Genomic DNA, 25,614 nt, shown 5'->3' with positions numbered 1-25,614 from the left:
ACCGTGAAACACCACCCCCAAGCACGACCCACTATACTGCCCGAACACCACAGCACTGCCCTAAACCCTGAAACACCACCCCCGAGCACAACCCCCTACACTATCCAAAAACCACTGCACTACCATAAACCCTAAAACACTCCCCCAGCATGACTCCCTACACTACCTAAAACCACTGCACTACCCTAAACCCTAAATCTACCCCCAGAACGACCCCCTATACTACCCAAACACCACTGTACTACCCTAAACCCTAAATCTACCCCCAGCACAACCCCTACACTACCCAAACACCACTGCACTACCCTAAACCCTAAAACACTACCCCCAGCACGACCCCTACACTAACCAAACACCACTGCACTGACCTAAACCCTAAAACACTACCCCCAGCACGACCCCCTACACTACACAAACAACACTGTACTGCCCTAAACCTTAAACCACTACCCTCAGCATGACCCCCTACACTACACAAACACCACTGCACTACCCTATACCCTAAATCTACCCCGAGCACAACCCCCTACACTACACAAACACCACTGCACTGCCCTAAACCCTAAAACATGACCCCCAGCATGACCTCCTACACTACCCAAACACCACTGCACTACCCTAAGCCCTAAATACACCCCAGCACGAACTCCTACACTACCTAAACACCCCTGCACCACCCTAAACCCTAAATCAACCCTCAGCACGACCACCTACACTACCCAAACACCACTGCACTACCCTAAACCCTAAAACACTATCCTCAGCACTACCCCCTACACCACACCAACACCACTGCACTACCCTAAACCCTAAATCTACCCCAAGCACGACCCCCTACACTACACAAGCACCACTGCACTACCCTAAACCCTAAAACACTACCCCCAGCACGACCCCCTACACTACACAAACGCCACTGCACTATCCTAACTCCTAAAACACTACCCTCAGCACAACCCCCTACACTACCCAAACACTACAGCACTACCCTAAATCCTAGAAAAGTAACCACCACCCAATGCCCAATCCCTCTTACCTCTCACTCCTCATGGATCCTCTCTCCTCGTGGTTCCTGCTTCATGTCGTCTCTGAGGGCGGTGCACGTCATTGTGAGGAAATGGAACTGCCTCTGTTTCCTTACAACGATGTGGATAGTCTACATTTTTTTAGAACTCATGGTCATTTACCATACATATCTTGACAACTTGGGGGCATATCAGCAAGCTGGCGATGAAAAATTATCGCCGCTTTAGCGTCCGTTTTCGGACGAAAAGCAGCGATAATTTTATCGCTTAATCATCAAGGCCACGCTAACGTGTGATTCCTTGCTTTAGCTCCCTTTCCCATAACGCCCACCTTTGCATCTCTAGTGAGATGCAAAGTGGGCGTTCTGTCCCAAAATAACTGGCGAAATGTCGCTAAGCGACATTTCTCCAATTAGCAAGGGAATCGCTAACAGGCATAGCGATAAGAAAAGTAGCACTAACCACAGTTAACGCTACTTTCCTTACGCCTGCTTTCACCCTGACTTAGCCAATATAGCCAATGTAAGGTGGATATAATGGCTAAGTATGCCCTGCCTTATCAGCAAGCTAACGCCAAAATGTGTGAGATTATCGCTGGATTTCCAGCGATAATCTCACTTTTGGCTGTTAGCGCGAGGAATTTTACTGCTTTTGAGATAAGCGTTGCTGATAGCACGCTATCTCAGCGATAAAATTCCACGCTAGCCGGCGATAATTATCCTAGCGCTAAGTGCACTTAGTGATAATTATCGCCGGCCCTTGCTGATATGCCCCAAAATTTGTTGTAAAGGCATGTGTGGTAAATGACCATGCGTTCTAAAAAAATGCATAGTAATGACTTTGCGATGTACAACGCATGCGTGGTAATGCATGCGTTGTAATGGTATCGCGAAGTAAAAAAGTCATTGTAACGGCTGTTTACCGATCGAAGCTGGCCCCTGTTCTTCAGTGAGTTGTTTATTTGATAAATTAGGAGGATGGAATGTGTTTTTTTTTACTGAAAAGTGCATTCCCGGCTGTTGTATTGTGAAAGTCTCCGTGTGGCCTGGTTTCACTTCCGCTAAGAGAGTGGAAGAGTCTGTTTGGATCTAAAGGGGTTCTGCTGTTGGACGGGGCCAGCGCGACACGTCATCAGAAAACACAGCTAATGGAAAGCGTTGTCCCCGTAGTGTGGAGCAGTGCCATGAGAGGTCAATGAGTGTGCGTCCCACCGCAGTATGACCGTACCGCGTCACCCATGTGCCGCCTCCAGTGTACGGAAGGCAGAAGCGGCATCCATCGCAGGTCCTCTTGAGGACCGTTGTAGCACTAATTCTAAATTTTGGAACAAGGGCATTTTAACCTTGTTGTTCCTGCCAGATACAAAGAGAAGATCCTGTGTTATTCAGTGCCCTTGTTACCTTTTCTGTGGGTAGTGGTGCTTGTCACTTCGCTTCCCCTCCTGTACACACGACTGGGCTCCCCACCTCGTGTGCCATCTGCAGGGCCAATGCCCTCGGATCACTGGTTTCGGTTTCTGGAGTGGCAACATAAACAGTTGCTCCCAAAGGACTAGCCTGAACACTTAGGTGAATATCCCCTGTGCCAGGATTCTGCATAAATTCTTTCCTAGCTCTCCCACATCAACGACGATATCATAATAGCACGGCTCTTCCACCTATTTTTTCCGTGCCACCAAGGTAAACAGGTGGACCGACATATTTTCACATGTATACATAGTATGCGAAATATATATATATATATATATATATATATATATATATATATATATATATATATATATACAAATGCATAACCAATAAAGGCATAAAGAAATAGCAACAGATCAAGCATTTCCCACTATTTAAACATAAGCATGATTAAGATATACTAAAAAGATTCATGCCAAACAGTAAAAGCATCTTTTTGGTAGAAACAGGTGGACAACGGGAAGGCAGATGGGACAGTGAGGAATCCACAGACAGATACTGTATCCACCAGAAAAAGCTTTGCCGAAGGTAAGTAACTTGCTCTTCTAATGGATACTTCTGCCTGCTGCTTCCTCACCTTTTTAATAGAATCCTCAAGCCGTACCTCACCCAGAGGAGGATGTCCACCTGACTAGACAAAAAATCTTGCAAAACAGATCAAGCAAAATGGCCATCCCCCCTAACCTCCGAATCCAATAATAATCGAATAATTTTAGTCGAAATTCTATTGAAAATAATACTTTAAAAATACTTTTATTAATAAATCTAGACAAACACTTAAAGGAAAACTTTTATTTATAATTAATTTAAAGATATTTCATACTTTGCAAATTACGCCGAAGTCGCAGAAGCGCGACTTTTCCAAATGGCTACCGGAATGCGTGCAGCCATCGTGTAGGGTGCGCGAAAGGCGTGTGACTTCTGTATAATAAAATATATATATATGTATATATATATATAGAAAATAAAAAAAACATAGGATTGAGGTACATTAGACTAACGCATTTTCATTTAAAAAACCTTTGAAATTCACTGGAAAAACCATAGGTTTCAGGCACATTATAGTTCGAAATTAGCATTTAAAAAACCATAGAAATTAACTGAAAAAACCATAGGTTTCAGGAACGTTATAGTTAGTTAGACATTCACTCGTACAAAACCATAGAAATTTCAGAGTTATAGTTAGTTAAGCTAACTATAACTCGCGCCTCCGCAATGCACTGCTGATGACGTCACATATTACATCATTCACAACATGGTCAGTGACATCACTGATGACATCACTGATGACAACTCAAATGACATCACTGATGACATCACTGATGACATCATCCACATGAAAATCTGATGCACCTCCTCACACCTGAATATAACCTTTGAGACACCCACTCTAAAATACAGACTATCATTTTCAAAAAAATAGACACATCAATACCAGTTACTAAATATGCACTGACTGATTCCTAGGTCTACACACACATCCACTCATACAGTCACTCATACATGCAGTCACTCATCAATACAACACTATCATATGCACTCATACACCTATACAGACACTCATACACTGACACATATCCAGAGTTACTCAAACACTTAGTCAGTCATGCAAAGAATCAATCATACTTCCATTTACTCACCTATACAGTTATACAGACACAACCTCACTTATTCATACAGATACTAACACATAATTACTCTCTTATAGAATCACTGATACAAATACACACTCATCCATGCAGCCACTCTCACTATTACTGACTCTCACATATAGTTATTTATATACACCAGCACTCACATCTACTGCCTTTTACATATGTAGTTACTTGCACATGTACCACTGAGACCTCCATTCACTCACCAACATACCCATACACACACTCACCTACCCATACATCTGTTTCCACATGCACTCTTGAACCCATACACCCAGTGACTCAACCACTCACACATCTATGCACAGAGTCACACACATCCCACCCACCCACCCACACACTCAGGCAGTCATAGAAATACTCAGGCAAGCAATCAATAACCCATATAGACACTCATGCAGCTACTCACCATCCCATGCAGCAGCTTACACAACAACATACAGACTGATACAGACTTTCACACAGTTTAGTCACTAACCCATGCATTCAGTAAGATACATTTAATCACTCAATTCAATTCAAATAGACTTTATTCGGATTTCAAAAACCATCCATAAAAGCACAAAATAAATTTTAAAAATACACATATAATACTGCAATTTTGGGCCACAACTTATCATTTACAAATATAATTTATAAAAACAGCAATGAAAACTCAAATGACCTTTATACTGTACAATGCATAAAACCACCTTAGATACAATATATAGCAGTGTATAGCAAAGGATAAACATAGGTATTATGAAAACAAGACAAATACGTTATAACACATTAGGTTAGTGCAGATCATATTTTAAAGTGCAAAGTGCATATCTTGGTATAAAATTAATCAATTCTCAAGGACCTGCGTGAGCATACAATAGCATTAAGAAAATTGCTAACTCTAAAAATTAATTCATCAGATCCCAACATTAAAAAATGTCTATAAGCATGATTGAGGTCGGTCAAATCATGTTTTCTACAATAGGGGATTAAATAGTGCCTTGTAAACTTCATGTAAAAACCACAGCCAAAGATAAAGTGTAACATACTCTGGGTTAAATTGCCCATGTGACCAATTTAATTTTTCCAGATTTTTAATGTAACCCAGTGGAAAACAGATAAGATTAATAATACTCCGGTCCCTGAATCTGAAGAGTAAGGTCCTCTTCCATCTGCCCAATTTTTTACGTAAATAGGGCTGAGGTAACGTCGAGAATTCAAGAGGTGATTCCTGGATTTGTAAATAATTGATAATAGATGGTTTCACAAAATCTACTCTTTCCCTCTCTTTGTGGTAATGCTGATAGAGTGCCCTTCTCACTACATTTTTGTGGGAGCCATCAATCTGGCCGGGGTATGTAAAAAGATGACCATAATTAACACTCATGAGGCTCTTTTCTACCGCATTAATCCAGGGAATTAAGTCGACATTCTCGCAATTCAGACAGTCCAAAATAATCTTGCGGGACAGGGAAGCTGCCGGGTTTTTCCAGACCCTTAACCAGAACAGTGCGGGTCTTGCTCTTATAAAATCCTCAACATAATGTAGTTTTAATTCATTATGGCATACAGTAGTTGGTGCACTAATGACTCCCCCCAAAATTTTCCGGCAAAATCTGTTCTCTTCTCTCTGTAGTTCGGAACAGTTCGAAAACCCCCAAACTTCAGCCCCGTATGTGCCAGTTGGGAGACATTGGCTCCGATAAATTTGTAATAAGCTGGAAACCACGTCCGCCTGGCGCGGTTGACGGAGAGAGATAACAGAGTTAATCGATTTTGAGAGTTTATTTCTCCCCACTGCAACGTGGGGTTGCCACGAGCCGCTATTAGAAAATAGCAGGCCCAAATATGGGAAAGTGCAAGTGCTTTTTAGGGAGTTTTGGCCTATCACAATCTTTGGGATTTTGTAGTTTTTAGGACCACAGGTCATTATAAAAGATTTACTGTAATTAGTGCACAAACCTAAGTCAGACATGTAGTCAACAAATCCCGAGATTAAAATACGTAGGGCGTTCGGGGTGCGGCCTATAAGTACCGCATCATCCGCGTAAAGTAACGCCGGGATTGGTTTCTTGTTAATCATAGGGACGTCTTTTGTCAGGTTACATAAAGAGTGGGTTAATTCATTGATGTATAATATAAAAAGCAAGGGGGCCAGAACGCAGCCCTGTCTGACCCCCTTGCCTATTAAAATTTCATTTGAGACCTCGCCTTCATTATTTATTCGGACGCGGGCCTTCAGGTTGCAATGGAGGTTGGCCAAAAAGTGGACTAATGGTTCATCTAAGCCGTAATTTAAAAGAATGGACCATAAGCGGGAACGATTTACAAAATCAAATGCCGAGCTTAGGTCCATGAACCCAAAATACAGAGGGGATTGTTTAGCTCTTGTGTATTTAGCCATTATAAGGTTGAGGTTCAGACATTGTTCCACCGTGCCAAGTTTGCTCCTAAAGCCTAACTGGCAGCGGTGGATGATAGAGTTGTCATCTGCCCATGTGCTAATTCTATCAAATAAGACCCTACCAAGGACCTTCAGGGTATTATCGATCAATGATATTGGTCGATAACACCCCGGGTCCAACCTATTTCCCTTTTTGAAAATAGGTACGATAGTACTACTGGACCAAGTCGAGGGGATAGATTTCTTACTCAAGTTGTTAAAAAGATTACAGAGTAAGGGGGCCCAGAAGCTTATGTTGGATTTAATCTGGTCGATAGACAGACCATCCGGGCCTGGTGCCTTGTTACCGGCACTATTTCCAATAGCTTCCTCTACCTCCTCTAGTGTTATAGCTATGGTGCTATTTGGGAAACTATCCTCGGTATGGTCTCCAACTTCCGCATATAATTTCGAAAAGTGGGTGACCCAAGAGTCTCCTGTGATATTGCAGTTAATCGGGGTGATGTTACTTCCCAGGGCTCTCAAATTCTTTACGTTTCTCCAAAACCCAGTTGAATCTTTTAGGGCAGCAGATTTAGTTAGATTATCCCAGTGGCTTATTAAAAGCTCCTCAGTTCTAACTTTTAGTGCGTGTTTATATTTAAAGCGTAGTGAACTGACAAGGGACACATCTCGAGGTTTTACTGCCAAGGCCTTTCTGAGTTCTCTATTGGCCCTCGAGCAATTAGTATCAAACCATCTTTGATCGGTTACATTGTGTTCTTTTGACGGTCTAGATATTGCCCTTTTTATAACTGTGCATAAATCACAAAAAGACTTAATTATGTCGGGGCCACCGAATGCTAAACATTTGGAGATCAACAGAGGATTATTCCTGATCACAGAAGATAGGATCTCTTGGTTGTCGATCCCTCTCCAGACAATCCTGAGCCCATCTGTAGAAACAGTAATATTTTGGGCTCCTGTCTCATAAGGGCCTATAGGTTTATTAATAGATTTAAGTTGGATTACTATGGGCAGATGATCGCTATATGGGCTACTAACAACCTCAGAGCTAAATAACACTTCACTAAGGAGGGAAGAGGTAAACATATAGTCAATCGTAGTTGAACTACCACGGCCAATGTAAGTAGGGGCCGGCTCAATTCCCTCAGGGGATCCACATAAGCTCATTACATCATCTAGATCCCTGCTATGTAATAAATCCAATAGTTCAACACCTCGTCTACAGGGCAGGGGTGTATGGTGGATGTGGGCATTAAAATCTCCACCAACACAAATGCCATCAAATTGGCCAAACTTTTCCCCATTTGCAACTTCATCAATAAAATTAAACAATTCCAAAAAAGTAGGATTTGGATGGTTAATAAAATCATTATTATAAAAGTTTATAAGACAAATTCTTAACCTTGCAACATATTTCACAGCTATCAGGTGTTAACTGACCACATGTAAAGGTTCAATTTTCACGTCTTTAGAAACTTTTGCCCAGATGGATAAACCACCACTTGGTCGCCCCGAAACAGAGGGCAAAGCAGTAAGATTATGGGTGAAAAAACCCTCCAGTAATTGAGGACATGTGCACCATGTTTCCTGCAGCATTACCACATCAAAGTGACTTATCCATGTAACCCACTCTTTAATTTTCATCTTACTTGAGAGCCCAGCAATGTTCCAACTAATGACACTAAGAGTGTCAATTGGTGGAATAGTGGTGCGAAAAGAGTGGGCAATGGGAAGATCGGGGCATACTACAGGGTGTTGTAAATTGAAACAGCAATGTGATTAAGCATTTACTAAAGACATTAATGCTTTCCCTTTAGACCATGTTTTCTCCGTTATGTTGACCGAAGTTTGGACTCCATTTTGTATTGACATGCTGCCACGTGTCCACCACGAGGAGAGTCCGACCTCTGTGTTAGTTGCTCTTGTAATCTGCCTAGTAACAGTTTATAAATAGCTCTCTCCTGTCCATCTGGCGCATGCCCAGACTTGACCACATCTGTTATAATTAGCCTTGCTTGACCATGTGTTTTCGCGGGCTCAAGGAGTGTGTTGGCTCCGCCCATGTATTGATTCAGTATCGAGAATGACCATAAATGGTAATGTTCTTCGGCCTCATGTTGTATCCACCCACTTATGAGCCCCTCTGTTGTGTATAAAAGGGGACTGTGTACGAATGTTCTTTGTGCTACTCCATGCAATACTGAAGGGTGTTGTGTGGATTGTAGGACCACCCTTAAGGGTTAATAAATGCTGTGTTTGTACTTTGCAGTTTCCGTGCCAACTTCCTTATAGATTCCGTTACAGGAGAGCGAACCCTTGTGCTTTGCGGGCCTAGCTGGGGCCTGTATTCATCAATTGGCGCCCGTCACGTGGGGCTCATCGGCGACTCGGATGCTCGAAGGACTGGTCGCGACGAAGGTGAGGAGTTTGGCCGGGGACGTGATCACTGCCAGCGGCGTTTTAGCCCTGGCATCCCGAGGTTTTTTCTTCCTTCCCTTCCGAGCTGACCGTCTGGGTGGCGCCGGTCATCGACTGAGACCTCTTCTGTCGGTCCTGCCGTGAGAGCCGTTTGGGCGATTGTGGAGCTTGGCAGTTGGAACCTGGACTCTTGATTGGTAAGAACCGTTGTACGGTACTTGCTCCGAGTTTTTGAAGCCTGGGTTGGCTATTTGAGTTTGATTGATGATGACTAGTCATATTTTGAATTTGTCTTTGTGAAAATATATGCGTTGCAACACATATAGGCAGGTAATGTGGAGAGATTTCTCCGGAGCTGTGTAACCTTTGAACGGCGCAACGATTAAGTGCCATTTTTTCTTATAATATTGCATATTTTGCATTATTTCTGAGCATGCCTGCTTTCAGCGCACTCCGTAAGTGGTGCTGCTGTTTTGGTAACCGGTTGAACCTCGAGGAATCTGCTCCGGCTCCCCCAGAGGGGACTCCTAATAGGGATATGTATGTGAAGCATGGTCTTTCTTCCATAATGTACAGCACACTATGGAGGAAATACACGAGGAAGGATCCTGAGTTGCGATGGCCTTTGTATGGATCGTTTGATATACGTAAGATTGAGTACGTGGAACAGTGTATGTGTAAGCGACGTGCTCGTCAGGATATGTTTGAGTGTGTGCGATTATGGGTGAAGGAAGTGCGTGAGCGAGAGAAACGTGAGAAAGCGCTGTTTGATAAAGAGCAACGGAAGAATGATCATGTGCGAGCGCAGGAAGCGAAGCGTCGGGAGGACAAAGAGCAAACGGACAGACAAGAGAAAGAGCGTAGGCTACAGGTCTCGGGTCAATATGTTGTTCATCAGCCACTTTATCCTGTCCTTAATAATCCTGATGATGATTTTTATTTACTAGATCGCTCTCCGCCCCCTTATGTTGGCGCATCCGCTCCGCGGCCGCAAGATTCTGGCCCGGCTTCGGGTAAGGTAGACACACGGTCCATGTTATCGGCCGAGCATATGGCTGAGCTTCGGAAACTTTCCCTCCGTGCACTTAAGGGCAAGATGTCTAAGGAGGAGTTGTTCCATACTTGGGGGTCGTGGCAAGATAGAGAGAGGGTGTATTTTCTGTCTCATTTCGCGGATGAAGTAATTGCTGCTTTCCGAAAATATTCTAGTGTCCTTGAGCCTGACGAAGTGTCTTCGGATTCCGGAGCATTACGTAATGGTGTTTTTTCTCCCCCTAAGGCTCCTGAGGTGGCTCGGCGGCTGTTCGCTTTGCGGGACGAGGTGCTGGCCCTTAGAAAGGAAGCACGCCAACAAACGGAGGAGGAGAAGCAGTCGGATTCGTCTGCAGCAGGGGGCCACCCATCCGCCTCCCAGTCAGATAAGGATGACATAGTGCATGCTAAACCAATGCGAGAGGCGGCGCCTTTGTATGTTCCTCCTAAGGGAGCAGGGACTAGCTCGGATATTAACTCCGCCGATGCAAGGGGATATTTTGTATATAATTGGGTTTACACTCCATGGCATAGGGCCGATGTTATGGCATTAAAAAATGCGCTGCCTGACCCCCGCAAGAATCCAGCGGCCTTCTATGAAGAAGTCGAGGGGGCCTTGAATTCTTGCATTATGACCTTAGCGGATATAGACCTGTTCTTTGGCCTTATCCTACCGCCGGATACGTGGCGCTCTGTCCGAAAGGTAGATGATGCGGTTGCCTTCAAGGCCCGGTGGTCTGACCTTGAGGATGAGGATAGGGAACGGAAGCCCGCACAGAAACCACCCCAGAATATTTTAGATCTCCCTGCGGCTATTGTGGCTAAGTTGAAGACGATTATCCCCCCTAAAAAGATTGACTGGAATATGTTAGCTGCATGTAAACAGAAAGTTGACGAGTCAGTTGCGGACTTCTTTACGCGCTTTGAGGAGACGTTTCATGATTTTAGTGGCCAGTCGCTTACTGACGACACGGGCCGCCACCTTTTCGCGGACAAATATGTGGCTAATCTGCTACCGGCAGTTGCGGCCCGGTTAAAAGCGAGCGAGAGTTCCTGGTCCTCCGCGACGCCGACGGCCCTTCTGACTATCGCTCAGTATTATGAGCGTCAGGAGCACGAGGCGAAGGGCCAGGAAGAGAAGAAATCGAAAGACCTTAAGACTAAGGTGATGTTGGCACAAGTATATGGCCCGCCCCGACGGGGTAATAATAGAGGAAGGGGAGGATCTTATGGTCCCCCTTCGGGCCGATCTGATTTGAATAGGAACCAGTGTGCGTATTGTAAGCAATTGGGCCATTGGGCCAGGGATTGCCCAGTGTTGCGTGCTTCGCATCAGGGGCATACTCCGGGTGGCCCGAGAGGTAGAGGGGGTTCCTTGAACTTTAGAGGGAATTCTACCGCTCATGTTCGTTTCGATACTGCTGGGCAGCACCGAGATAGCTCAAATGTTTTCGATCGCCAGCACCAGTATCAGGTGTCGGACATCGATCGATCGGGATATCACGATTCGCAGCATGCATAGGAATGCGTTGGATGGGGGTCTGAATCAGTTGAGGTGCCGGTCGATCAGACGGGTCCTTATGTATCGGCTGAGGTTTTGGGTTCTACTGATCAGTTCCTAGTAGATACAGGAGCGACACGTAGTGCATTGTCTAGGTACTTGGTTCCGGGGGCTCCCCCATCCGGCTCAGTGGTTACATCGGTAGGGTTTGACGGTACACTCTCCCGAAGCCCTCTTTCACAGCCCCTTACATTTAAGGTTGATTCTTTTTCTGCGCCCTGTCCGTTTCTGCTTGCTCCGTACACACCGGATAACATTATGGGCCTTGATATGTTAAAGTACTTTAGGGCTACAATCCGCTGCTCCCCTGAGGGTGTGAGGGTGATCTTAAATGACAACTACCCCCGGTCTGGGCGGATGTGTACGATATCAGAGGATGCGTTGTTGGCTACCCTCCCCCGAGCTTTATGGGCGACTTCGGACACAGATGTGGGACAAATGGTGATTCCTCCGGTCCACATTAGTGTCCAGGAGGGGGCGGTGTTACCACGCCTCCCGCAGTATCGTATTTCCCAGGAGGGCGAGGAGGCTCTCATACAGATTGTGCGAGACTTGATCGCAGTAGGAGTAGTGGAAGAAGTTCCCTATAATATCTGTAACAGTCCATTTCTCCCTATTCTGAAAAAGGACACGGATGCAAAGGTCTATCGGTTCATAATTGATTTGAGGGAGGTAAACAAGATCGTGATACCTCAGTACCCGGTGGTTTCCGATATCACGACGTTGCTTACCTTGGTCCCGCCTACGGCGACCATGTTCTCAGTGATTGATTTGAAAAATGCCTTCTTTTCTATTCCCATTCACCCTGATAGCCGATTTCTTTTTGGGTTCACATTGAACAATAGATCTTATCGTTTTTGTAGAATTCCCCAAGGCTATACAGAAAGCCCTAGTATTTATAGTCAGGCTTTGAAGCGACAGTTGGATTCCTTTGTTTTACTCGAGGGGGTCGCCCTCATTCAATATGTCGATGACATCTTGTTGGCGGCTGACACCCTGGAGTTGTGTGAGAAAAGCACGTTATCCTTACTTTCCTTTTTAGCATCCCACAATCATAAGGTATCTAGGAAGAAATTGCAATTCTGTAGACCAAAGGTGACTTATTTGGGTCACCTTTTGTCTAAGGAGGGACGTGCACTCACATCAGATCGTATCCAAGTAATTTTGGACACACCGAGACCATCCACACAGAAGGATGTGCGTGCATTTTTGGGCCTTGTTTCTTTTTGTAGACAGTGGATATTGGGGTTTTCACACATAGCTAAGCCATTACTAGCTCTTTTGACAAAAGACACGCCTATCCCAATCCCTTGGTCAGATGAGTGTGATGCTGCTTTTCAGCAACTGCGACAGGCCCTTTGTTCAGCACCAGTGTTAGGGACCCCTGATTATGCAAAACCCTTTTCGTTGTATGTGCATGAGAAAGATGGATGTGCATTGTCAGTTTTAGTGCAGATGCACGGCGACAAGCAGCGCCCTTGTGCATACTTTTCGGCTGTGCTTGATCCTGTCGCCCGAGCATTACCAGGGTGTTTTCGCTCGGTAGCGGCGACAGCTGTGTCAATACGCCAAAGTGAAGGAATTGTGTTGTCCCATAAATTGTTGGTGTTAGTTCCCCATGCTGTGGATGCCCTGCTTAATCAAACAAAGACGCAGCATTTGACCAGTGCCCGTTTAACGGGATATGAGTTGACGCTTTTGGCTCCTCATATTACGTTGAAAAGGTGCGTAACGTTAAACCCGGCCACATTGTTGCCATACCCCGAGACCCAGCCTGAGGCGCAGAAAGCGCATGATTGTATTCTTGTGACTGAGGAACAAACAAAGGGTCGTATTGATCTCCAGGATACGCCCTTTTCAGATGTAGATGGAGAGTTGTGGGTAGACGGATCATGCCTGAAGCTACCAGATGGTACGACTTCAGCAGCGTATGCAATTACCACGTTGCAAACGATAGTGGAGACAGCACGCATACCACAGAAATCAGCTCAAGCAGCGGAACTGATAGCATTAACACGAGCATGTGAGCTCAGTACAGGATTATGTGTGAATGTTTATACAGATAGCCGCTATGCCTTCGGAGTAGCGCATGACTTCGGCCTACTCTGGAAGGAGAGAGGGTTTTTAACGTCACATGGAGTACAGATAATGCATGGAGAGTTAGTTCATAATCTTTTAACTGCATTGACATACCCAAAGAAAATTGCTATCGTTAAGTGTAGCGCCCATAGGAAAGTGGTTGATAAAGTTGGAGAAGGGAATGCGTTAGCAGACCGAGTAGCACGAGAGACTGCGATGCAGCCCGGCGCTACTGCCATGTATGTAGTAAAATCACAGGTGGAGAGATGGCGTGATGCGAAGGAGGAAGTGCGAGAAATGCAAAGGACCGCTTCTGATAAAGAGCGGGAGAAATGGGCTAGCGAGGGAGAGTTGGATGATGAGGGTTGTTGGAGAAATAAACAGATGGATAGATGGAAGTTACCCACGGCTTTCGTACAACCTATGGTTCAGATGGCACATGGGCTAGCACATGTTGGAGCTTCCGCAATTGTGAAATTGCTTACCCAAGTCTGGGAGCATCCAGAGATTGCTAGCACGGCAAAGAGGGTGGTGCAGACCTGTATGATTTGTCTGAAGTATAACCCAGGGAAAGGCACTCGAACTCCAGCAGGAGGATTTGCGACACCCACTGCACCCTTTGAGGTTCTGCAGATGGATTACATCCAGCTTGAGCGCTGTAACAATTTGAAGTATGTTCTAGTAGTGGTTTGCGCTTTCAGCAAATGGGTTGAGGCGTACCCTACGAAAGACAATACTGCAATGACCACGGCGAAGCTACTGCTAAAAGAGTTTTTCCCTCGATACGGCGTCTGTAGACTTCTGTGGAGTGATAATGGCCCTCACTTTGTAGCGGATGTTATAAAGTATGTCTTGAAGGGCCTAGGCATCACTCAGAAGTTTCATGCCGTGTTTCACCCCCAGTCTGCCGGACTAGTTGAGAAGTATAATGGTACACTGAAGCTTAAGATAGCCAAAATCCAAGCTTCAACGTCTTTGACTTGGCCAGACGCCCTGCCACTGGCGTTATTGTCAATTAGGTCAGTGCCACACTCTCGAACCGGCCTTACGCCGTACGAAATAGTATTCGGACGCCCAATGAACATTTGGGGTCCACCAAGGCCTAAGGCTGTGTATGATGTACCTTGTGTAATGATGAGCGATTATCTGGCACAGTTAACGGATAACTTGGTTTCTATTCATCAACAGGTCCGAGAGGCGCTCCCTGATCGGTCTACCGGCGAAGGACATGGTCTCCGGCCCGGAGATCATGTTATGGTGAAAGTCTTCGACAGAACGAACAGTTTGGAGCCCAGATGGGTGGGCCCTGAGCAAGTCCTCCTTGCAACGAGGATGGCTGTGCGAGTTTCGAACAGGAAGAATTGGATCCATTCCTTGCACTGTCGAAAGGTACCGCCCGGATTGGTGGAGTCTGCCGTGCTGACCGATCAACGAGAAATCCTGGCAGCAGAGACAGGCCGTGCTGCTGAGCCACGAGACACTGAGGAGCTCTTTCCGGACCACGCGACTTCTGGAGGAAGGCGATATCATCTTCGACCCAGGAAGTGAGGTTTCCAGTACCGGGACATACTGTCAGAACGGCCCTTGGGTTAGTGAAACGGAGAGCCGATGAGGCAAGGGGGGGGGATCAGCCCTGCATTAGTGTAGCGACACCCGTCTTGGCCCGCTGGTGAAGAAATCAACCGCTGCCCAAGGGGAAGAGTTCTGACAGACTTTTTAGTTTCAGGAAGATATCAGGGTATTGTTTCTTTTGACATGGAGAAGAAGAAAATCCTTTGTGCGTTGGGGTTCATGCTAACAGTAGCTATTGTTGGGATAACCACATGGTTTGTGGAGGAGGTAACTCCTGCTCGGAAAACACTTGTGTTGACAACTCCGGTGCCTGAGGAGCACTACTTTTATACATTGCCGTATCAAGAGTTGAAGCATCGACAATCTTACTTGAACAACACTTTCATCCAGATGCTGCATCATACCCACGTTGCTACGAATGCTACGAACTGTTGGATATGTGGGATGATGCCGGCCCATCAGAAGAAAGGAGGTACGCCATTTATTCCACTTCCTTTCTCTCATAATGGCTCTTGTAGAGCATGGTACACTTTGCTTTTTGCCACTCGGAAACCGACAGTGGGACGATTGCTTTTCAGACTTAATAAAGAATGCCATCAGGACAAGAATGGGTATCCACAAGCGAATGGGACAATTTGGGAATGGGAAGAGTACCGACCGGACAATGAATCCATTCCCTATATCTTCACGAACACCAGAGACACTGTGGGGAAGGACAAATTCGTAATCCAAGTAGCACAAGCTCAAGCGGACTTGTGTGTCCAGAGTGTGGGTTTTATCCCTGTTGGTGTCAGTGATTGCATAACTGTACTGAATATTGACGGGTTGAACAACAGTACCTTCCTAGCGTCCCATAATACCTATTTTGTGTGCGGAAATAAAGGTTATTACCGTTTGCCGGCTGGGTGGTCTGGGGTATGCTATGTATCATTCCTATTACCTCCTGTATTCCTAGCACCTGCATCGTACCATAAAGACTTGAAATTGTTGAATAATGTGACTGTAAATAGGTATAAACGTACTCTATCAATTGATGATGTGGATCAGACCGATACCAGCTTGCAACAGTATATTGATTTTAACTTAGGACTGTTTTTCTTTGTTGGAGCCGCTCTGAATAGTAGGAAGATCCGAAGATTAACAAGAGTGGTAGAAGCTGTGACAAATCAGACTGCTGCTGCTCTTGGGAATCTTACGGAAGAGTTACAAATAACTAGGATTGTTGCATTGCAGAATCGTATGGTATTAGATGTAATGTTAGCTGATCGAGGTGGAGCTTGTAAAATTATTGGAAGTAGCTGCTGTGTGTTCATCCCTGATCATACGCCATCCGTTTATAACGCCATTAACAAGCTGCATAAAATAGCAGCTGAAATCCACACAGAAAACGGCACTTGGTCCTTTTCTGGATGGTTTTGGGCATTGGTTACTGCCTGGGGATGGAAGGTCTTAACTGGTCTCTGTATTATTATAGCAATTCTGTTCTTTTTCTGTATGTGTGTTCAATGTGGACCATTGTTCTGTTCTATATGCATTTCATTCTGCATCCCGGATAAGAAAGCTATTGCCGATGTTGCTCATCAGAAGCGTCTAGCCAAAGAGGTTAAAGGAATGATGATAATTGACATATATGATGATTTTTGGAAACCGGATGTCTTCAGTAAATGCTGAAAGGGTCGTCTGTTGTAAATTGAAACAGCAATGTGATTAAGCATTTACTAAAGACATTAATGCTTTCCCTTTAGACCATGTTTTCTCCGTTATGTTGACCGAAGTTTGGACTCCATTTTGTATTGACATGCTGCCACGTGTCCACCACGAGGAGAGTCCGACCTCTGTGTTAGTTGCTCTTGTAATCTGCCTAGTAACAGTTTATAAATAGCTCTCTCCTGTCCATCTGGCGCATGCCCAGACTTGACCACATCTGTTATAATTAGCCTTGCTTGACCATGTGTTTTCGCGGGCTCAAGGAGTGTGTTGGCTCCGCCCATGTATTGATTCAGTATCGAGAATGACCATAAATGGTAATGTTCTTCGGCCTCATGTTGTATCCACCCACTTATGAGCCCCTCTGTTGTGTATAAAAGGGGACTGTGTACGAATGTTCTTTGTGCTACTCCATGCAATACTGAAGGGTGTTGTGTGGATTGTAGGACCACCCTTAAGGGTTAATAAATGCTGTGTTTGTACTTTGCAGTTTCCGTGCCAACTTCCTTATAGATTCCGTTACAGGAGAGCGAACCCTTGTGCTTTGCGGGCCTAGCTGGGGCCTGTATTCATCAAGGGGGTGAAGTTAATCCATCTGGACAGGGCTCAGGAGTGTTTATAAATTTTGCCCTTTCCAAAGACATTGTACTAGTAACCTTATCCGGTGTAGTAGAGGGAGTTAATAGTAGTCAATCTAAGCTACCTAATTCAGATAGAGCGTAAAATCTGTTGAATAAAGGAATTGTGTTAGGGGCCGTTTGAAATATTCTGTGTGGGGGCCTATAAAAATGGCCCAGTGGGTGAAGAGTTATGACAGTCGATGTACTGGCATAAGTATTGTGTGTGTCTAAAAAGAATCTTACTGAGCTCGGGTGTCGGAAGTTAATCACTATGCAGTCCCCACTGATATTTTTGTGTTGTGGGCCCACCCAGCTTACCCGACGGGTTGATATAATCTCATTGGATATGTTCCATCTTGCCCCTTTATGTTTAGTCAGCCAATCAATGCATTTATTGTGCAATTGTTGCCATGACTCGCTTTGGTTTTCATTAAGGGCTGGTACACCAGCTAGCACAAGAACATATGGGCAGGCTTCTGGGGGTAAGTGGAGTGATGGTCCTAGATTGTTAGTGGTGCTATTTCTTACTGTCGCACCTCTGCTTGCGCTTACACTCTCCGATTTATTGCCTGTCCTATCTTTTCGGGTTACTGATGGAGTGATAGTAGGATTAGCGTCCGAGCTCACAATATTAGTAGTAGCTCTTCCTGCTGCTCCAAAAGAGTCATGATTTGGGCCCTTAGTCAGTGCGGGTTGGATATTGGTTAAGGTACTGCTAGATGGAACGGCTTTAACCGCTGTTAAGCTTTTAGTGTAACTGTGGCCAGAGTCATCAATAGTGGCCAAACCTCCCTCCCTCAGATCATTACATAATGATTCTAATTTGTTCATAATTTTTTCACCCCGGGCGACATCCACACTCATAGTGCCTTTCCTTTTAATTTCCTCTTTTTTTACAAGGGTTTCGATTTTGTCCAATCTTTTAAAAACAAGATTAAATTGCTTAGCTATTTGAATTTCAACTTGCTTAAAAATGGTATCAACGATAGTCTCAATCAGATTGCCATTGACGTTGAATTGGTTATTACGGTCAGTATGCTCGGTCTGGGTACTGATCGAATTGTCAAGGATCTCATCGCATAGTCTAGGGGCCTCACATATACCCTTATCCCGGGCAGGAGACTCTAGTCTACAAACAGAGACGGTGGGTCTTCCCGCTCCTTCATCCGATGGTGACAGTTGCGATGATAAGTCCACAGTGGAGCCTGATAACACTATTTCACAGTCATCTCCTTTATTTTTGTTCCATAAACTTTGTGGGGTTGGTTGGTTTCTACAGTGATTTGGTTGCTTCCTTTTGTTTATGGAACATTTCACTGGGCCTCTCTTACGTTTCTCCCTTGTTATTGTGATGGGACGTGTTGTTTTGTCTGGTGCGGATTCCGCTAATTGGACAGTTACAGGTACAGTCACCAAGCTGGTTGTATCAGTAATAGAAGTTACAATGTCAGATTGGGCTGATGGTTTAATAACTGTTACTGTAGGGGAGAGGGGGAGACCCAAAGTAGGTGATTCATTAAGGGGCTGGGAGCATGACAAGGTAGTAGTAGTAGGAAGTCCAAAGGACATCCTGCGTTCGGTGTCCGCAATCTCGTTGGTAACCATGGTAAGGGCATTAGCCAGTAATACATCAATCGATGATGGCAGCTCGATAGGGGTAGCAGTATTAGCAGCTATAGGCTTCATCGTGCGTTTCCCCATAGTTTATATGAATACCTGTACGGCTTGGCGATGCAAAGGGGGGGGGCCCAGCCCGGCCTCGTCCTGCCCCGGACGGCCACAGACGGCCCGCCCTCTGCCCGGGCTCAGCCCGGCGACGCCCGCGCGCGTCCCGCGACGCGGGGGGAACCTCTACTGAAGTAGCGCCTCCGGCGCGCTTTCCGGCGGATGTGGGCGGGTACTGGAGGGCTGCTGAGGACTGTAGTCCTCCTCCACTGCGGCCTCGATGTGGTGGGAGGCGGCGAGGGAGACTACTGGTGACTCTGTCCTGGAGCCCTGGAGCCAAGAAAGAGATTTGGCGTGGCGCGATGTTTGCTCTGCAAGGTATGATCCCCCCGCTCCACCGGGGGAACCTCTACTGAAGTAGCGCCTCCGGCGCGCTTTCCGGCGGATGTGGGCGGGTACTGGAGGGCTGCTGGGGACTGTAGTCCTCCTCCACTGCGGCCTCGATGTGGTGGGAGGCGGCGAGGGAGACTACTGGTGACTCTGTCCTGGAGCCCTGGAGCCAAGAAAGAGATTTGGCGTGGCGCGATGTTTGCTCTGCAAGGTATGATCCCCCACAAGGTATTTAATCACTCACTTATACAGTCAGTCACGTACCTACTAAATCCTCCATATAGACACTTATACACCCACTCATTCCTCAATACAGCTTGGCATATATATAAACAAAATTAAACTTTACAGAAACACACAGTCACTGGATGATGTCATTAGTGATGTAATTTGAGATGTCATCAGTGATGTCATCAGTGATGTCACTGACCATGTCATGAATGATGTAATATGAATGAATGAAATAAGCTTTATTTCGATAAAAACATATCTTAAAAGCGTGTACATTTTTAACATAGACAAATATATAAAATCACAGAACTAATCATAAAACTGTGATATCACCAGATTTCCAGAGCAGACAGAAGGTAAAAAGTACATATAAACAGAATAAATAAGACAGTTTCTTTAAAAGAGAATATAAGCAATCAATATAACAAAAAAGAAAAATCTGCTTATGCGTGGACTGCGAGGGCTTTTGATCTTATAAGCCAAGACCACCTCAGAAACTTGGATAATGCGCAAACATACAGAGATCGTGTATCTGATTTAAAAATGCGCAAAGCTATGAGATGGTCTCTTGTGCCTAAGTCTCTAGACAGGGGTTTGAGCCAATAGGTCCTTGGAATTTTATATTCAGGACATGCAAATAAAACATGTGCAATTGACTCGACTTGAGTCTCGCAGAAAGGACAAAATGATGTTAATTCGCGCACTGGATGTGTGCCAACCCTAAATTTAAAATAGAGGGCTCGATCAAAAGGCTTCTGGATAATATCAAGATAAGGCTCGTTGCGCACTTCATCCTTAAGCCTTAAAAACTCAGTGGTGCTTCTAGCACCATAAAGACTAGAATTCCTCTTCGCAGTGACCCAACTCCAGAACAATTTCTTCAATTCAGCTTTCGGGGGTGAGGTTCTATTCACCCAAGCGTCTTTAAGACCGAGGTCACAAAGCAAGGTCTTGACATCTTTCAGCCATTTAATTTTGTACCAACAAGGCATAGACATTATTTCAGTCAGTCCCTCAGCATACTTGGCTAACTCAGGGGTTCGCCAGAGCCGGGCCCATAAGAGAAGGGGGCGGACTTTTGCCAAGTCTTTCAACGTGTGGCACCCTAAGTCCAATAACAGAGGTACTACTTGAGTGCTCTGGGGTAGTGACATCAATTCCTTGTAAAAACTGGAATCAGACTTAGCAAGCTCGTCAATATTATTTAGGCCCCATAATTCGGCACCATAAAGTGCCGCGCTCACACCTTTTGCTTTATATATCTCTAGGGCTGGGGCTATTGGCCTAGACAAAGAGGAACGATGTTCCCTGAGGAGGGCACCAGTAACCCTCTTATGGTTTAGAAGCATCTTTTGTATGTGAGGTGACCAATGCATAGTATCTGAAATGCAGATACCCAGGTAATCGAATTCTTTTACCCTATCAAGGTTAACCGCATTCAGAACTGGGGGCCGCCCTATTTTTTTGGGTGGATTCAAAATTAAATATTTCGTTTTGGCGGAATTTATTATGAGACCTCTGCCATTACAGAAGGTTTGGAAGCTGTCGAGAAGAATTTGAAGACCCATTGGTGATTTAGACAACAAAAGAGTGTCGTCAGCGAACAGGAGAGTTGGAATACGTTCGCCCGCCAGGGATGGCGCGTCAGAAGGAACTTTCATCAGGTGCTCCACTACACCGTTCACATAAAGTGAAAAAAGGGTAGGGGCAAGGACACATCCCTGGCGGACACCCCTGTTCACTGGGATTCTCTCTGTTTTCTGGCCCTGAGAACCCCACTGCACTTGTGCATAGTTTCCCTCGTGGAGTTTTATTAGTAGAGCCAATAAATTAGGTGGAATCTTCATACTGGCCAGGACATCCCACAGAGTAGGTCGGGGAACTAGATCGAAAGCTGTTTTGAGATCTATAAAGGCGAGGTAAAGGCTTCCCTTTCCGAGGAGGACAACCTTCCAGTAGATGAGGAGCAATCTGAAAACTTGTTCTATGGTACCTGTCCCGACCCTGAAGCCTGCCTGGTAGTCTGAAAGGATGTTATTATCATTCGCCCAGAATAAGATCCTCTCCAGGATCACCTTCCCAACAACCTTCTGGGTTGAGTCAATCAGACTAATTGGGCGATAGTTGGCTGGGTCATCCCTGCCACCCTTCTTAAAAATCGGGACAACCTCAGCCCCCTTCCAAGATTCAGGGACCGAAGCACCATTAGCGATGGCATTGATTAGGGTGGAAAGAAGCTTCCCCCAACTGACTGGATCTAATCTGAGGACGTCACCAGGGATACCATCCGGACCAGCTGCCTTCTGGGGGACAATGGACTTAATAGCATTGACCACTTCCCTTTCAGTAAAAGGGTTAGTATTCGATGTACCCACGGAGGGGAAAGCCTCCATAGAAAGAATCTCAACCTCACTCTCAGGCAAGGAGGAGTAAAGTTTGGAAAAATGCTCAAACCAAACCACACTAGTGATGTTACAAGTCATAAGCTCATGGGCTGGTCTATTCTTAGTCCTAATTATGCTCCAGAAAGGACCTGAGTCACGTTTTAAGGAAGCCTCCCTTAGTGCCTGCCAATACTGTTCTTCCCAAGCCTTTTTAGCATTTGTCACACAGATCTTATACTCCTTCCTGGCCAGCTGGATCTTTGGCGTGATCCTACTTTTAAGGGCCTTGATTAAGGCAGATTTCTTCCGCCTGCAGTTTTGTGTGTACCAGCCATCCATGAATTTGTGCTTATCCCCCCCCCTTCGATGACCCGCCTTTACCATATACTCGAAATAAATTCCCCAGCTCTTTAATAATACCTTGAAAAACGATTGGGACCTTGCCATAAGCAGCCTCATGAGTATTAAACGAGGCCAGCTCAACTTGTGCTGCTCACAATATTGTCCCAATCGACTGAACTTTCTCTTCGTCGAGCATCACTTTACGCCATTTAAGGCGCCTCTCGCAGTTTGCGGGGCGCACCTCGAGGGTTGACATAAAACTACCTATTGGTGGAATCAAAGACCCATTTACTCCCTCCCAAAGTGGTTTCAAACTTAAGGATAACTGATTGCGGTCACTATCAACAGAGGGAATTATTTCCATGTCCACCACATATGACCAAAGTTTAAAGTCAAGAAGTATATAATCTATCCTCGAGGTATGGTTTATCCTGTTATAGGTGTGAGCACCTTGCAGGTCTGAGGCTGTTCTGCCGTTTGCCGCCCTTAGTCTGAACTCTAAGGTCATGGTGTTCATATATATAACTGATTTTGTCCATCTCCTAATGGGGGGCAATGATAATAAAGGAATGCCTCTTTTGGCGTCATCCTCCAATAAATCAGGGAGGTCTAGTGATGCAAGGGGCTCAAAAGAGCAATTAAAATTTCCTGCTACCAGGACGTGAGATGCGTGATGGCACTTACGCAGTTCACCCTCAAGAAGTGTAAGTGTGGGTGACAAAGCTCCTCCGCTTAAACCCCTGGCATAGATATTTAATATATCTAGAGATTTCCTTCCCTGAGCTCCCTTGAGAGTGAGCCTTAAGATATCAGGAGAGATATTTTAGGCCTGCCTAATAGTGCACCCAAGAGAGATGCTGACCCAGATAAGAAGACCGCCCGAAGGGCGTCCTCTCCCAGACGAGGATAGAATGGCCGGCTCAAAAAAGGTGGTATAGCCAACCATATGGTGGGGCACTGTGCTCCAAGTCTATACAGATACTATAGGGCTCTATCAAAGAATTCCAAATTGGAAGATCTAGTTTGCTAGCGATGCCAGCTACATTCCAGCTTAGGACCTTTAGAGGAGGGATGTCTGGGAGTAAGTCTCGTGTTATAGGAGGAATGGCAGAACTAGGGGTAACCTGAGACAAGTTAGATATGGGAGGCGATAACGGGTAGTTTATGTCCTGAAAGTTTGAACTAAACTGTGGTCTTTGGTGTTGGGCATGGAGGGTCAGAGTGTTAGGTAGGGGATCCCCAGCTGGTTCAGAGAGAGTTTCTATATCTTCATTGTATTGGCCGCCAGTGGAGATATAAAATCCAACCACAAAAGGGTTTCCATGTCAATAGGAATCATAATGTCCATGGAATTCACGATGTCTAATAAAGGCAGAAGTGGAGTAATCATTGTCACTGGTAGTGTGGGCCCCCTTGTGGAACCCGTCGTGAGCCAAGTGGAAAAAAGACTGTGAATAATGGAAATATGCAGAATCTGAATAGAATTGACTTAAGTCAAGACATCCTATACCATTGGTAACAGAGCCTGAGTGATGGTTACAAATTAGCCTTGTGACACGAGGATCCCTGAAATTTACAAGAATACAATCACCAGACATGTTCTTAGGTCTATTACCCACCCAAGAAACCCTTCTAACATGGAGAACATGGCCATCCAGATGCCTAGGAAGCGGCTTGTTGTTGTTAAGCCAATGTGTTGTTTTATTTTTTAATTCAGTAAAGGATTCAGTTTTACCAGCTTTAAGCTGAGGAACTCCAGTTAAAACAACCACAAAGGGTAGGCACTCCGGTGGCAAATTAATATGAGGTAAGTTGTGCTGGGTGCAGATAACATTATCATTCGGTTGATCTTGTACAGGACCCTTACTAAGTGATTTGGGCAGACTCTGGGTGGATTCTGTCTCGTGTCCTAATGCTTCAAGATTTTCGTGACTATTAGTTGGACCAGAGACTAGTTTTTTTTTCGTGGATTTTCTATCCAGGTTAAGCGTAGATGCTGAGGATTTGGGACCTGGTGCAATGGCTCCATTCTTGGGCCCTAAATTTGGGGTAATATTCGAATATAGCAAAGTAGCTTGGGAAATAGGCTCGCTTAGAATATTAGGAATGGGGTCGACAATGACAGGATTATCGTGGCCAATCTTCGAATGCAACTTAATTAATGTTTTAAGAGAGAAGAAATTGTCTAAAGAGGCCTGCTCAAATCTCTCGAGCCTCTCAGACAGTGTCTTCACTCTTTCAATCAAAGGGAGTGTAAGAGATTTAATAAGTATTTCGAATTGGCCAACAAGAGAAGATTGAAACTCGGGGCCATATGAACCAGGATTTAGAGGTAGCTGCTCTACAGAGGTTTGGGGGACCAAATTATTAGGGTGCACAGTGGATGATTGTATCCTCTGTTGTTGAGGTGTAGGTATCACTGTGCGACCCGCTTTCATGTTAATAGTATTGCACGATTTGGTTTTACATTTCTTAGGTGCTTTTGGATGGTCCCCATTATGGCCTCTACCCACTCTTTTCCTTTTGCTTGGAGCAGTTTTAGATCCAGCAATATTAGTTGACACAAGGGAAACAGGAATATCAGGGGTGGGAACTATGTTAACAATAGACTCAGAGGCCGCCGTTGGGATAACCAGCAGAGGAGAATGCGACGAGTCTAACTGTGTTAAAGGGCCATGACCTATAGAGCTATCTAGATTTTTATCCATTCTGGACGCCGTACTTTGGTTATTCCCCAATATGGTAATATTTGTTTGGTTACTTTCTGTAACGGGGGAAACAGCCATTGCTATTTTGCCCAGTGACGAACGTTTATCATTGAGCTGGTCAAGAGAAAGTCGGCATTCTGTGATAGCTATTTCCTTTTCAAGGACAGAGCAGGCACGTATTATGAATTGATCTAAAGTGCCACTAACTGTGCCCCCGCCTGACCCACCTCCCTTTCCTGATCACGTAGACATTGCCATAAGCTCAGTTGAATAGAACAAAACTAAACAAGTGATACAATAAACTGTATACTATTGCAAACACATCCACACTTAGTCCACAGGATACTTGATAACAGGAGACTTT

This window comes from Triturus cristatus, chromosome 3_2, assembly GCF_964204655.1.
Source record: "Triturus cristatus chromosome 3_2, aTriCri1.1, whole genome shotgun sequence".
Taxonomy (NCBI): Eukaryota; Metazoa; Chordata; class Amphibia; order Caudata; family Salamandridae; genus Triturus; species Triturus cristatus.
The sequence above is the reverse complement of the archived record's forward strand: the minus strand, read 5'-3'. Positions refer to the sequence as shown.